Below are 14,261 nucleotides of genomic sequence, written 5' to 3'. Positions count from 1 at the left end.
ATGTTTGCGTTATTATGATATGCAGTGTGTCAACGGTAACACAATATACGTACAATATATATTTCATAATTTTAACGATAATTAAAAGATATATTTTGGTCGACGAAAACTAGTTCTTTTATATTTGGATAAAAATAAATTAACAGGTTGAAAGTTCAACGATTGGAGCTGTTTCTGTAGTTAGCAAATTATCCACGAATCAGATATCGGATTATGGACGATTATGTAATCAATTTGATTAGTCGACAGGGTTGGATATTGAGCAGAAATTTTGAGCGAATAATTCGATATGCTCCTTCCGACTGAGTGGCTTCGATCCACGGGATAATGGGCCTAGCGATCATTGAGGCTCAGCTACGATACGTTTCGTGGTTGGCTTTCGGAACGGGTATTGTTTCGCGGCTGTCACGCGTGCGTGCACGTGACGAGGAATTGTCAGTATCTCGCGTCACGTTTCACTCCCTTTTGGTAAACAGTGTAGTGTATCGCGTTACGGTAAGGTTTACAGAGTAAAATGGTGCTGAGATGTGCCGATCGGGGAGTCACGTTTCGTGAGGGTAAGAATCTTAGGATCGCGTTCGTTGTGTTGTGGCAAGGACTCCCCGTTGCGAAACTTTTCTATCTGCGCATAACATTGTGTGATCGTTTTTGTTTAAAAACAATCTTTTTGCAGATTTTATACAGGACTCGAAATACTTTTAACTTTTAGATAAAAAATTAGAAATGAAAATAAGTTAGTAATTTGGTGTAAAAATATTTATGTTTTAATGAGTAAGTATTTGAAAATTTTTTCAGCAAGCATTAAGTAAAATAAGATCTGCTTTAAAAATAGAGAAAGATGGGGAATGTGGGACAATAAAAATTTTGCTCTGAATTGTTTATATCGACTCGTATAAGATACAATTGTATTGGAGAATTTAAAAAATATAATTCTAATGCAAATCATTCTTTTCTAATTTAAGATCGTTTCGAAACTGTATTTTTAGATAAAACTTTTACCTTTCACATTTTTGCCATTTGAAAAGCTTATTGACTTGAGAATTAATTTGTTGATATATAAATGATTATACATTTAAATATATCACGTAAAATACGTATTTCACGTATTTTTATCTTGTTATAATATTATGACCATTTATAGCGATAATTGTCACAAAAGTCACAGTACTTCGTTGATGTTCAACATTCTTGGAACAAAAGTAGGTTTGATTAAACTTTAAGAGAATAGATAGAAATTCGATAAGACGTTACACTTATATTTCTATCTTTATCGCGGTGACAGTTTTCTATGAAAGATTTCACGGTTTCTGTAAACTGGGTTGTTCTTCCACAATGTTTCAAAATGGAAAATAAGTCAGCTGGCGTTTTATTGCTTTAAACTTCCGGCGATCTTTTCGATATTGCTTGTAAAATAGAGTATTGATTTTTCGTTGGTTGACCGCGCTTTACCTAGCCGTTTCGTCGTGATTTCAGAAAAAGGTGAAAAGGCGGGATGACGTGGGATATCAACGTATACCTACGTAGTGTTCATAAATAAATATGAATCACGGATCTCGTTTCTTATAGAATGGAGCCTGTTTAAATTTGTTTTTAATTCAATAAGTAAAAATCAATTTGAAAAGCTTAATTTTATTTACACGAAAAGAAAGAGACCTTGCGATTTTTTAACAAGATGCTACTATGCATATTTAAGTTTTTCTACAACACCCTATACATTCTGTCTCAATGTGACGCAAGTAAAGTAAGGTAATTATTGACTTTCATGAAACAATTAGACGGCTTACAGTAGTTATTATTGTCATTGTAGCGTATAACGTATAATGAACGTTACGTTGGATACGATCTCCTATTGTCACCTGTTCTTTCTGTTCGCTTCGCCGACGACTAATACTCGAGGTCAAATTGAATACGCAAGTCGTTCTATATTCGATAGTTCTCGTTTTGCATGATTAATGCTCTTCCTACAACGTTTGCATTAATTTGTAGATCTACTAAATGACATTTGCATGAAAATAGAGCAATGAGAAATGCACAAGGTAGTCCTTGTCTTGACGCTTTATTTAAATCCTGATTTTTCTAATTTGAAAAATTGAGATCCGCATTCTCGCTGTTAGAAGAAAAATTGTGTGACGATAGAAATTCTTTTCACTTTCATACGCTTAATAGATTCCCCGATGAGATTGATGTACGTGAAAACTTTCACGAACTTAATTGAATATCTCATATTAAATAAGTTGAAAGGATTTTTGTAAATTTGTACGTTTGAATTAAAAAGAAACGAAAACAAAATCTTTCTTTTTATTTAATATTATACAATTAGCGTAGAAATTGTTTGTGAGATCGTAAAGACGAATCGTTAGAACGATCACAGCTCGAGATGCGGATCTTCTGAATGAGGTTCCTATCGTTGGTTCGTTTAATGCTCCACTCACTATGCATAGCTCCAACGTCAGCGTCTGTATCGACCGACTTCCAATCTAAGCCGCGGTGGTTCGAGCTTGGTACGAACGGAGCGCAAAGCGTCGACAGCTCGGGCTACGATCTTTGTATCGGGAGAAAAAAAAAGACAGGGTCCATCGATGACGATCTAATAATAACACAAATACTTTATTGCTCGTGCTACGTAAGAGGGTTCGTGAGCACGTGGATGCGAAACGGATACGTTAGGTACTTTTGTTCGTGAGACGTTTCGCATCCTATCGGTCTTCCAGCCAAATTAAATGCTGTGCCTGTCGCGAGAGAGTTTGTTTTTTTCTAAATCTGATTATCCATGGTAACGATATCCAAAAGTTTGACGCACTTTATCGTGTATTTTTGACATTTTTAATTATCTCATTTCTCGCGTAAATATTGAAATGTGATGCGTATTGCCAATTTTTATAATACGTATGATAAACCACATTTTGTCACTATAAGAAACAAGTGCAATTTAATTTGATCTAAAACTGGACGAGGGAAAACAAATTTTTTGTTCAAGAGGAAATAAATGTTTATTTTATTATTATTTTTTTTATTTTCACTGTATTGTTTTCACTGTATTCATCTGTATTGTTGAATAAACTTCTTTGCGAAGATTAGACTTTGCAGGAAGAGAAGACGATCTCGAACGTCCTGTAGAAGGTGCTCGAGATTTCATGTGGCTCCATACAGAACACGCGTTCTCTTGCACAACTTAAACCCGTCTTACGAGGGTTATGCCAAGGTTATCGAGTGCATTCCGTAGGCATACTTCTTTGGGAAACGATATCTTTATATCTTCTAATTTCACTATTCGCATTTGTTGTATATTTCATGAAAGGCTTTAAGCTTCAATTAAACTGCCAAAATGTAGATGTAGAAAGATTGTTAAAGATTAAAATTGTTTGATAAAAAATAATCAATATCAGGTATAATATATCACATTATAACTTTATATAATAGAAACCAAATTAATTTTTACAATTATTGTTTATCAGTGTGAGCGGTAAACTAAACCAAAAATTTTGGTTGGAGTAAATATGGCTGCAATTTTTATTTAACAAAAAGCATGGTTTTTAAAGAAGAAAATTTATTAGAATTATTTGTTCAATTTTTGATAAATGATTGTGATATTAATAGTGCTTGATTGTTGATAATATTTAATAGTTATGGCAATATTCGTAACAAAAAGTTGCTCGCCTGAACCATAATCTTCCCGGATATTTTCCTGACTTTCTAATCTAATCCTAGATTGTTGGAATATTTGCGGTAATGTGATTTTGCAAGATATCGTTATGATTTTGTATGCTTGAATTACAGTGAAATTTCAAGCATACGTGGAGTTAATGGATAGAGTACGAAACGAAAGAGGGAAAAGATCGAATAGCTACGGTGACCGATTGGATTCTCAGCTGACGGTGGCAAAACAGAAACTGCCTGTTGTAATGTCACATAATAACCTTTAAATGGCGGTGTTATTGAATTAATTGCAGTAATTTATCGTGTTACCAGTGTTATCGATTAAATGCCGCCCTTCGAGATTTGAATAACATTTCGAGGCTGATACGATACAACGTGCCAACGTCGTATCGTTCCTTTTTTTTACCAACGACGAACGTAGAGATTCGCGTGCACGGCTCGCACGTGGTAATTACCGCGAAGCGGCCGAGGGATAACGACCCGCTGTCTCTCGTTTTAGTTCCGGAAAAATCGTAAAATGCGAATGATTAAATCACAACAGTTATCTCGCTGCGAGAGATGGTGACGACGAGTAAAGGTATTGTGTGCGTTCAAACAAAACTCGAGCAGGTTATAGATTCGGAGTGACACTGATATACGGCGCTAAACAGCGGTAATAGCTTTTTCCTCGAAGCACTTTACAATTTTCCGTGAAATCAATTCTAGCTAGAGAAACAACTTGCACAAGTAGGTTATGGCATTTTCTTTATATCTAATAATTATAAAGAATTCTATTTCATAAAATATATCACACGGGAGCTGCCTGGGAGCTTGCTTTTTATTATTTCGATAAAACATAATACCTATAGTTGTCACCTCTTAAGAGATTTTGTAAATATATAAAGTGCTCTTTTTTCGCAAGAGATTAAATGTGACCGTAATGTTTTAGAAAAAGTATTTAACTAGAAGTATTGAACTTTTAAATACGGCACTGATCATATTCTACACAAAATAATTGTACACGATCAGAATATTCTACACAAATATATTGTAAAAAAAAAAATGTACAACGAAAATCTGTGCACAAGAATTATCCTTGAATTAAAAATTGTACACAGATATATTGTGCGTAGAATATTCTGACCGTGTACAATTGTTTTTTGTAAAATACGATCAGTGCTTTCCTCGTTTAAATACGAGGAAGGATTAAAAGGAATATTAAGTTAGTCGAAGGAAACTAAAGATCTGTCTAAAAGATAGTGACTAAACAAAAAAATTGAATTAATGAGCTTGATGAGAAAAGGGGATGATATGCAATTCATTATTCATCTTCGTTGCGAGTTCGTTTTTTTTAGATAATATCGAAATTCAGATGGCTAACTAATGAGACCGGATATCCATTACGTTCAACGATCCCGCCGATTCTATCTCGTTGATACTCACTGCGTGCTTATGACACGCGGCACGTGCCGCGTTGCAAGCTTCGGCCCGGTGCATTACGCCGCGCGCGCCACGTGCCATGTGACTGCGAAACGCGAGCTTTGTGAAAAATATCCGTTATGCAAATGCGGTCTGGAAAAAAGAAACCCATGGTCCAAGTTTCTTCGACTATTGTTTTGAGTGGCACGTATTCGTTCGATTCGCGTGTGCCGAATAGTGCCGATTGTTCTTCCCCTCCGTGAAAGTGCCGCGTCTCTCAGGACCGTTGACATTCAATGAAATGCGTAAACGTACCTACACCGTAAAGTACCCTTCGAAATCCCCCTTTCTTTCGAGTGCTGAAAACATTTGTGTGAATTAGCAATCGAGATTATTTTATTACTCGAGTTGTTTGCTTTTCGGTCATACAATAGGTTCTCGCGAGGTGCACAGCACTTCATAACGTATAGTAAAATTCTCGACGATGGTCCGTAAGTCTCTTTATAAAAACGTAGTTTACATTAAATTTTGTAGTTTATGATATTTCTTAAGAGCTGCAACGTTCGATGTTTAAAATGGATAATAATATTTTAGTTTTGTCTGCAATTAAAATATAAGTAATACATATCAAGATATTTAGAAGTAAAATTTATTTCTTTTAATAATTTAAAAAACAGTTATTATTTGTGATGAATTAATTTTATTCCGACTTAATTTTTTTTCGCTGTTCTCAATTCTACTTACTGTCGCAATAGAATTTGTTCTTATTTTTTAGTAAGAATCTTACCGATAATTATTCCTCGAAATATTACAGTACTACGATTTATTTTGATATAATAGACAGGACAGAGCTAAACTTGTTCGGAAACCTTGAATTTTCGTATATTGCGTGCCGCATCGAGACACGTTGTTTCTCTCGACGTAAGTACGATCGATAGTCTGTTCCCCTTGGGAAAAGGAGCGACACGAGTTTCCTCCGGCTCGTTTTCCGCATCTGACGTACAGGGTGTCGGATAAATCTTGATAAAATTTTTTTCAGTCTTTATTGCATTTGAGTTTATTGAGTTTCGTTCTTATTTTATTCGAAACCTTGGAGAATGATAACAGCTGAACAATATATGCAAGTAGATAGTAGAAAACGTGAAGATATATTAATTTTCTAGAATTTCTACAGTTTTAAAATGATACAAAAGTTGTAATAATTATAAGTTTTTTTTTACTATTAAAGCAAACAATTTTTTTCTTTTTTCCCTCTTTTTTTTTACTCTCCTTTAATTTTATTTAAAATAATTTTTGTCTTGAATGGAAGTTTAATTTTTGTCTCGATGAAGTGTACTTGCTTGAAATTTTGTAAGAAAAAAATAACAATGTCTTCTTCAGATTTGCAAGACATCTTGTATGTATCGCGGTAGAATATCGCACGCCAAAGTTTTTCTCAATTTGTGCTGAACGTGGCGGAAAACGAGCCACGAACGAAGTTCAGTGAGACGTAGAAACGAAAAGTTTTTTAATATACAGGGATATTTTTCTCTTTTCTCGTATCGTATCATTATTATGCCGTGCGTTTTTCGAGATTTTTCTCTTTTTACGAAAAGAATGTGCGGTGATCACTCAAGAACCAAATAAAATGAGAGGCTGGAATTAATTGGCGGTACATGTAAACTCGAGTGATTCCTTGAATGAGGGGTTTTCTTTCGGATCGTTGCGCACATTTAAGATAAATTCCGATGCTAATTCGTATATCTTGAATTCCGTTTTACTTCTTTACACGGAATTATTCTCGCTGCTTATACGCAAACTTCAAAGTTTGTTCGAGTAGGGAAGTTTAAAATTTTTTTAAATTTAAAAGCCACACCTCATCGAATATTCACAAGTTTATTTCCCTCCTTGTGGTACACTTTGCGACGAAAGTGCGAATGGTAGAGAAAGTTGGCGCAGTAAATTAAATTACCGTAATCCGTGACTCTCTCTTTGTGACTGATTGTGAATAAAAAATGGGTTGATGTACGTTTTTTCCATAACTTGTCGTCGGCGCATACATTGCCTTTCCATGGTAAATCTTTACTTTGTACAAGCGTTATTCGCGAAGCCGTTACTGTTTCTCCAGCTTGTTACAATGGAAAGGCAATCACGTACGCTTTTTGCCGTATATTGCGTTTGCAAGACTTTCCTTTTATCTATTCGGAATCTTCCTCACGTGTCACATAGCATAGTAATTCTTCACGATTCCACAGAGAAAGAGAGAGAGAGAGAGAGAGAGAGAGAGAGAGAGAGAGAGAGAGAGAGAGAGAGAGAGAAAGACAGCTGTCTAGCTACGTGGCCCACTGTGTTGTGACAACGGGAGCATTGTGCACTGGCGCACCGTACAAAGCAAAATGCGCAGCGAGGTGCAGCGAAACGCCCGATTGGCTCCGAAGCCATCGCCGGTGTTTTATAGTGTGTATACACTATATCTTGCGACGACGACTACGTCTACCACCGGCGCTGTTACTTATCCCGCTTAGAGCAGCAGGGCTCGGGCCTGGCACCACGGTGCAGCAGCCTTTTACCTGCTGACGTTCTCGAGAGCCGAGAACGTAATTAGCATGAAACGTGCCGCGTCCTGCATCGTGGAGCTACCGCACTCCCCGACCTCTATTATTTCTTTGTGATTCTGTAAAAGTTTATATTTTTATATATCGGTGAGCTCACACACACACGGGTTCTCACGCCTCGGTGGGCCCCGCGCCTATGGCGGCGACGATTACGTAATTAGTGTATTTTTAATCGTGCCCTAGGAAGCCGGCCGCCCTTTGCGAAGAAAGAAATTTTTAATGTTACTCCTCGACGCGAGGCTGCGTAAATGAATTTATTTCTATCGTGAGAGAGCGATTCTTATCTTACGGTTAGGCTTGCGTTATGATCGAACGATTGCGTACACCGGTTTCCGTCTAGTGGTATTACAAGAGCGAATATTGAACGCACATTATGGAAGCGTCACGCTTCAACTGATCGTTGACCGCCTCTGATCGTTTCTTTCCTCGCTTTTCTCCGCGTGCTCTTTTGTGAACGGCAAATATGAGTTCAGTCACATTATCATTTTACAATGCGAGGAAATTTAAAATGAATAATTGTTTAAAAAAAATTGAAATTTTTTCGGATGACACGAAAACTGAAATATCTACAGATTACGTAGGTATTACGTGATTTTTGTAAATCATATTTGTCTTTTATATTAAATAAATTTACATTCTGAATGAATGGCAGGTATAAATAAAGTCTCGCAGTATGTATTATACATACTTTAATATAAATTTCTCGTTGTATTGCTGTCACGATAAAAATAAAGGCAGTATTTATCCGACGGAGTAGCATCGAAAGGTCTTACGTGTTGATTATGTAAATCGAGGATACAGAAATGATGCAAAGCTAAGCATGAAATTTTAATTTCATGCATGTTTTAAAGATTAAAGCTTTAAGAAAATGTTAAATAAGGAACATGAGATACCAATAACCGCGAGAAGTAACGGTACGTTTTGTAACTGTTAATCTTGTTGAAATAGAGCTCGCATTTTCTTGTACCAATCTCTGTGATGGAATGTGTGCTGCTTTGATCTGGAGCACCGTTTCATCCATCTTGTGCTCACCTTGAATTACTTTGGAATTGCCTTGAAATCTTGGCATTGCCTGTTACTTTAAACGGCGGACGCGAACTCATTATTATCGCATGTTCTATCATTTTTATTCACTAGGATGGTCACTTTAATAGCCACAAATCGCTGACAACTCTTGATACTTGATACTTTCGACTCGGTTCTACTATCCTCTTGGTTACTCTGGTTTCGCCAATTAGGTTATGCTGAATGGTTGTAGAAGAAATTAGGATTGATTGAATTTCTTATAAGAGTTTTCTTATATCTTTTATTTTTTATAAAAATAAAAAATAACATTAGATTATTATTTTGAAAAGTTTTAAGTTTCTTTTTTAATTTTTTAGTAAATTGATTTCGAGAGAGAATTAAGATTGATTAAAAGAAAATTTATGTATTATATAATATTATCAATTAAACACTGCAAGAAAGAAAAAGAAACTGAACAAATACAACGAATTACTTAAATACTCGATGTTGTGATAATGTATTTAAATATTAAAACCTTAATATTTGTTCAGACAAATATTAATTAAATTCAAATTCTGCAAGTTTTTTCCTATTTTTAAATATCAAGAAATAATAAAAAATATTTATACTTCTTTATGAGCGCTGTTTGTAAATAATTTTTCTGAGAACTTCCATGTTTATTTTTTATGCGATCTTTTTCATTTTCATTGAAATCGGAATTTTTTCATATCTCAGATATTATATAATCCTTTTTTGCAGCCAACGAACTTTATTGTTCTGTGCATGAAAAAAGTGATGATACCGAAATATGCGTGTTGATGCATTCTATATATGCATTGCATACTATTTGATATAGACAACAATGCATATCGTGCGAAAAGTAAAGGAAAGTTTCGGTGAAATCTCACATTTTATACTTATGCGAGCAACAGTAATAGTTTCGGACCTAATAGCTTATTTCTATTCATATGATATTATATTATTCATATTATTCTATCCGTCATATTATTCTATCCAAGCATTATAATTTATTTAAGCAAATTTCTAAATGTCTCTTGGATACAGTGGTATGCGCACGTGTGTGTGTATGCGTATAAGTTTTGAGATTAATTTTTTATAGAAAGTTGTATGCTATGTAGGAATTAATTTGTTAGATTCAAAATTATCTTATTTTTAAAAGAACATTTCTAACAGAGATCTTATATGTATATTAAAATTGTAGTTTTTGGTTTGATTGTTAAATAAGTAAAAAATATTTTTATCTAAAAAATATTTGTTTACAAGTAGTTTTTACAAAAATTATTGTCAATATTTACTTTTCATTTTCAAGTAATCTCGGCTTACTTTTCTTCAGTAGAATTGATATGCGTGTATTGTTATTGCAGTTATATATTAAAATTAATATAAGCAAAACTAATGTATGAAACATTTTTAAGTAATTAAAATCATATTTAATTTGCGTCATTTTTAACCGCATATTATGTTCCTCATAATGTTTCTAAAATTTCATAAATATTGCACAAAAGTTTAAAATTATGTTTGATAACAGCTTTTTATTGTAAATGAAATTAGTGTATCGTTAAAAATTTAAATATATTAAAATTCTATTTTTAATGCATTTTTTTAAATGCATAGTCTCTATGTCACTCACATAATGTGTCAAATAGTTTGATTATTTTTGTATGTGTTTGTGTGCATGTAAGTGATGGATACATGGTTTACAAAATCGATGCTGCTTTTTTTAAAACTTAATTGAAGTTTACTCTGTCCTTTTACAGAATTTGCATAAATACAATAATTTATTTAATTAGAAAATGTACTTTTCTAGAGAATTATAATTTTCTTTCGGTCATAATAACTTAATAATAACCGGTAATCATACAGTTTACACTATAATTATATGATATTATAAAAAATAGAAGGAGAAAAATATTACACGTGTATATAGGGCGTTCGACCTTTTATTTTCAAATGACACAACAACAATGTTCGAAGATATTAGTATGCATCATATTCTCTTCTTATGTACAAGTTTTTTTTACATTGCCAACAAATAAGGAAGTAAACGTTTTTAAATTAAAACAGTGATTTAAAGATAAATAATCGGATTTAGGAGTTTTATTTTTATGGGAATATCGTAATGTGTCATTCATATCTTCGCATCTTTGACCCAACATCGTCACATCCGTCAATGTGTCGAGGTGTTTGTTAAGTTTCCAGAACTGGAAGTGACACTCGCATGCTCCACTTCGGAACGAGAGCCCTTGAACTCCATTTTAAGATCCCACACGCGACCGCCCACCGTCGAAATTTCCAGGGATGTAATGTGAATTATATAAAAGTCACCTCACATGACTGATGTGAAGGGACACTTGCGTTCGGTATTGCTCTTTTTAAGTTTTCACAGATATTCTCCAGGGATATACAAAATAATTGAATGATTGGAATCGCATATACTTTGATTCCATAATAAAATAAAATAAGTCTTCCAAACAATAATTTATATTCTATTTTTCCTATTCCTTCTGGAATAAATAATATATGAATTTGCATACACATTATGTATACATGGAATGGATATTTAAAAATTTAGTTGGATATGAATCTGAAAATAATTTTGTTATACCATCAAAATAATTGGGACGTTGGTTGCTAAAATGTCAAAACTTTGCAACATTTTTAGTTGAGTGTCCTTATTGTTTTGGTTCAGCAAAATTACTTTCAGGTTTGCATCCATAGATTAATTTTTTAAATGCTTCAGCAAATCGTTCTTTTTGTACGTGCATTACAAAAAACAGTTATGTGCATGTATATTTTAAAAATAAAATTCAAAAATACTTTTTACTTTTTCTTTCCAAGTAAACTTATGCCTAAAAACTTATGCTTTTATTCTTACAGATCTATAAAATTTAACCTAGAAAGTAACTGATTATTAAAAAAATTTGGAGGAATAATCTTTATGTCTAACGAGAAGCTGGTAAAATAATAAGTCTTTATCACTTGGAACGAATAATTATATGAAATGCTGCAAAGAAACATTACTTCTTCCGGATTCCTACAAGATAAACATGAAAATATATGTATTTATTATAGTTAATTACTATTGTAGTTACTTTTATTCCGTAATATATACCGCGCGTCAAAAATGAAGAACAAAAGGATTCTCCCTCGCGCAGCAGCCGCTAACGCACGCGAATACACCGTTGAAGCTGCGCGAGAAGAGCGCGCGAAGGTGCGTTTCGCGATGCCAGGGCCGCGGGCTAGAAAGTAGCTGGCGACTTATTGCGTTTGTTCGGTCCGTCATGTGTCGTGTATCTCGTTTTACTGCTTCGAGCCGGTTGCAACGGCATTTGCGTCGGACAGGATCGGTAAGAATCGGATCGCCGTCCCGTGGCTGCACTATCGCGAGATCGCGATCGATACGTTGCCCTCGATACTCCAGGTTTCCTGTTTCCCAATTAAGTGTAATTGAAAAAATTCGACAAGTCTACATTTCACATTCTACTGCTTTACTGATTGTTGTGAAGTTGAAGTCGTCTAACTAGAACGATCTCATGTTTTTTCGTTCTACATAATCGTTAAGCATACAATTTTTCTTTCCGAGAGCTGAAAATTTCATATTTTGCGTCGTTTGTAAATTATAATTACTTACTATACTCGCTCGTATAATGTCATATTCTTATTATTAAACCGAGTGGGATGTGTTGTTTATGTTCGAAAAGTGTAATTTAAAAATAGATTATAAAAAAAAAACAGTTGTTAGACTGCTAGGTGCATTGTCACATGCAAGTTGCAAATTGTTTTTTTTTTTTAAATCTTTCGGTGATTTTATTGATGAGCTCAAATATATTCTGATCTTTCGTAATTGTTAGTTGAAATGGTAAAAAAAACGAGCTAAAAATAAATATAATCTAGAATTGGAATTGATGTGAAGAATCTTCGCTTCTTTTTGAATATATTTACTGATTTGTTTTTGTTAATCTAAATTGATCGATGGAGCTATATCGCGATTGGAAGGGATATGACCGAGTTGCAATTACCTGGTAAAATAATCTCTTATATAATATTGAAGATGGTATTTTCATGATTGAGTGGTTTATTTAAGAATTTCAATGTGATTTATGAATATCGATGAAAGATGAGATTCCAAATACGATAATAATAATAGATTAATTCTTCATTGTTTAATATCATTTAATCTTGTAGTGACAAAAATACTTGTTTACATTAATATTTGCAAACATACAGTGTAATTTTGTTAATTTTTAATGTTTTTAAATATATTTTTAGTATCAAGTAAAGTTCTGTCACATTACTCACCATATTTTTATATACAAAAGCTATTTTCTTAATTTAGTCATATATATTTAATTCTGAGAAAATATTAGATAGCAATAAGATGCTTTGAATATAAAAAATGCTAATAATTAAAAAAAAAGGGTATTTTTATGTAACGCACATATTACGTTATGATATCTAATCGAAGCAGTTCGTATTTTGTATTGTAATGTTTTTTTTGTTCGATGTCTTTAATCGATCGAATACTTTTTCGCACTTTTCAGCAATAATTCATTTATTGTAGATTTATATACACTCCTACTATTCTAGTGTATTTATCTCTTGAGCGCGCGAACAACGATCGGTAACGAAACTGTTGGCACAATTTGCTGATGGTAAAGAATGTTTACTATTTTATCGTATATCGAAAAGGAAGAGAGCTGTGATTTATTTTCAAATTGTCAAATTCAATCAGCTGCTGCCACATTGAAGGATGCACATGAACATTTAACTACTAATTTAAAAGTAAAACGAAAAATTAAAAAAAATTTAAATAAGATTATAGAACTATGGCATCAAAACTGTTATACTCGGAATAAAGTGTTAATTATTCCGCGCATTAAACTTCGATGTTTGGATTGACATATGAGGGTGCGCGAAGTTGGAGTATTTAGTCGGGATCCAATGAGCTCGCTCGAGTTCATAGTTGGATATTGAAAGGGGAAGAAAAAAAGACCAAGCCGGCTTATTTGCAGGCGAACCACTCTTTGCCGCGGGCTTCATCAAGTACGTCGAGTACCTTTAGAAATACCGTGCTCCCTCTCTCATCGCGAAACCGCTTCTCACGGCGTGGTGGTGGTTGCTTTCTCTCCCTCTCATCTTTTTTTATTCTTTCAATTAAAAAAGAAAAGAAAAACAAGAAAAGACCGATGGTTTGATGCAGTCACCTTGCGCTTCCCCAGCTACTCAAGACTCTCTTAGAGCCTCTTCATTTTTTAGATCCGATACGTAGGTCGAGCAAATAAAAACGTGCATTCGCGATTTATCGATCGTAGCAAAACATCGATTTGAGATGTGAGGGATGTATGCTTTAAAAAATTATAGATGTCAAAATTTTCAAAAATTCTAATCTTTCTATGTTATAAATTACTGTATAATTATTGAATGATGAAATATTAGAATTATAAATAATGGTATACAATTATTATTGATTCGAAGTTTATTAAACCAATCATAATTTAAAAAATATGTACTTTTAATTTATGTTTTTATAAAAATAATTGGATATTTTGATTTATCAAAATTATGAAAATAATTGGAAAATATTTG

General features: G+C 33.6%; 1 protein-coding gene across 5 annotated transcripts in view; it reads left to right on the top strand.

Annotated features, from left to right (window-relative positions):
* LOC105831101 (rap guanine nucleotide exchange factor 2) overlaps positions 1 to 14,261 on the top strand; it is a 135,242-nt gene that overhangs the window by 46,592 nt on the left and 74,389 nt on the right. The gene's annotated exons all lie outside the window — the stretch shown is intronic.

Source organism: Monomorium pharaonis, chromosome 2, assembly GCF_013373865.1.
Source record: "Monomorium pharaonis isolate MP-MQ-018 chromosome 2, ASM1337386v2, whole genome shotgun sequence".
NCBI lineage: Eukaryota > Metazoa > Arthropoda > Insecta > Hymenoptera > Formicidae > Monomorium > Monomorium pharaonis.
This window is presented reverse-complemented; position numbering and strand designations above follow the sequence as displayed.